The sequence below is a fragment of the Sphaeramia orbicularis genome, unplaced genomic scaffold (genome assembly GCF_902148855.1).
Source record: "Sphaeramia orbicularis unplaced genomic scaffold, fSphaOr1.1, whole genome shotgun sequence".
Taxonomy (NCBI): Eukaryota; Metazoa; Chordata; class Actinopteri; order Kurtiformes; family Apogonidae; genus Sphaeramia; species Sphaeramia orbicularis.
Window position 1 is genome coordinate 36434 of NW_021941704.1, and position 2324 is coordinate 38757.

Below are 2324 nucleotides of genomic sequence, written 5' to 3' on the forward strand. Positions count from 1 at the left end.
TAAAATACAAAATAATACATAATATAATAATAACAATAAAATCTAAAGTACACACAACAGTTAATACCAGACAGAATATGGGTCCAATTCCACTGATTTCTTCAAATAAATTCCAGGTTGTTCATATTTGTTGGTGTTTTTCACATTTTTTGTTAAAGGATAGTTTGTCAGTGTAAGTATTTTCATATAGTTTTATTTTTTACACTAAAACATTAGTATTAGTCATTGTTTAAAGTTTATTCTGATGGTTTTTTACTGCTCGGACCCCTTTACATCAGATTGTTCATATTGTTTTCATCCGTGGACCTGACTAGACCTGACTAGACCTGACTAGACCTGATTGGACCTGACTAGACCTGATTGGACCTGACTAGACCTGATTGGACCTGACTAGACCTGACTAGACCTGACTAGACCTGATTGGACCTGACTAGACCTGACTAGACCTGACTAGACCTGACTGGACCTGACTAGACCTGACTAGACCTGATTGGACCTGACTAGACCTGATTGGACCTGACTAGACCTGATTGGACCTGACTAGACCTGACTAGACCTGATTGGACCTGACTAGACCTGATTGGACCTGACTAGACCTGATTTGGACCCTGACTAGACCTGACTAGACCTGACTTGACCTGACTAGACCTGATTGGACCTGCTAGACCTGACTAGGACCTGACTGGACCTGACTAGACCTGATTGACCTGACTAGTACCTGACTGGACCTGACTGGACCTGACTAGACCTGATTGGACCTGACTAGACCTGATTGGACCTGACTAGACCTGACTGACCTGACTAGGACCTGACTTGGACCTGACTAGACATGAGTGGACCTGACTAACCTGACTGGCCTGACTAGCCTGACTGGACCCTGACTAGACCTGATTGGACCTGACTAGACCTGACTGGACCTGACTAGACCTGACTGGACCTGACTAGACCTGATTGGACCTGACTAGACCTGATTGGACCTGACTAGACCTGACTGGACCTGACTAGACCTGACTGGACCTGACTAGACCTGACTGGACCTGACTAGACCTGATTGGACCTGACTAGACCTGACTGGACCTGACTAGACCTGATTGGACCTGACTAGACCTGACTGGACCTGACTAGACCTGATTGGACCTGACTAGACCTGACTAGACCTGATTGGACCTGACTAGACCTGACTGGACCTGACTAGACCTGATTGGACCTGACTAGACCTGATTGGACCTGACTAGACCTGACTAGACCTGATTGGACCTGACTAGACCTGACTGGACCTGACTAGACCTGATTGGACCTGACTAGACCTGACTAGACCTGATTGGACCTGACTAGACCTGACTGGACCTGACTAGACCTGACTGGACCTGACTAGACCTGATTGGACCTGACTAGACCTGACTGGACCTGACTAGACCTGATCGGCCCCTCTTGGCCCAGTTTTGGCCCCTGTTTTGGCTCCAGTTGTGGCCCAGTTTGGGTCCAGGTGCCGTATGTTGGACCCCCTGGGCTCATGTGTTCCATTGGTTGTCGTTTCCATGAGTTCTTTTCTGTTTTTTCTTCTTGCAGTCTGTCCTCTGCCTGTCGTCGTGTCCTGTGGTCGTCATCGTGGTGGTGGTTGCCGTGGTGACGGTGTCGGTGGTGTGTTCACTGACATTTCCTCTCATCAGACTCTGACTGTGTTCAAAGCTCAGCATCAGGACGTCTGACATTCACCAGGTCAAAGGTCACAGGTCACAGGTCACAGGTCACAGGTCAGGACCATCATCATGTTCATATACATGTGTGGGAGGTCTGTGCATATTTACCTTCATCCTCCTCCTCCTCTTCCCCCTCCTCTTCCTCCTCCTCCTCTCCTCCTTCTCCTCCTTCTCCTCCTCTTCCTCCTCCTCCTCCTCTTCCTCCTCCTCCCCTCCCTCCCTCCCCCTCCTCTTCCCCCTCCTCCTCTTCTTCCTGCTCCTCCTCCCCTCCCTCCCCCTCCTCTTCCTCCTCCTCCTCTTCCTCCTCCTCCTCCCCCCCTCCTCTTCCTCCTCCTCCTCTTCCTCCCCCTCCTCCTCCTCTTCTTCCTCCTCCTCCTCCCCCTCCTCTTCCTCCTCCTCCTCCTCCCCCTCCTCCTCTTCTTCCTGCTCCTCCTCCCCTCCCTCCCCCTCCTCTTCCTCCTCCTCCTCTTCCTCCCCCTCCTCCTCCCCCTCCTCCTCTTCCTCCTCCTCCTCTTCCTCCCCCTCCTCCTCCCCCTCCCCCTCCTCTTCCTCCTCCCCCCCCCCTCCTCTTCCTCCTCCTCCCCTCCCTCCCCTCCTCTTCCTCCTCCTCCTCTTCCTCCCCCC

The 2324-nt window shown here is 51.9% G+C and overlaps 1 long non-coding RNA gene across 2 annotated transcripts; it reads right to left on the minus strand.

Annotated features, from left to right (window-relative positions):
- Window positions 1-308: 308 nt before the first annotated feature.
- Window positions 309-1403, minus strand: LOC115416846 (uncharacterized). Of its 2 annotated transcripts, XR_003935035.1 has the most exons (4): window positions 1368-1396; window positions 888-1337; window positions 749-778; window positions 309-596 (listed from the first exon to the last, which is right to left on the minus strand). It is a non-coding gene; the product is annotated as an uncharacterized LOC115416846 (long non-coding RNA). The 2 variants fall into 2 exon arrangements; XR_003935034.1 differs by having other exon boundaries at window positions 888-1403.
- Between the last annotated feature and the right edge of the window lie 921 nt (window positions 1404-2324).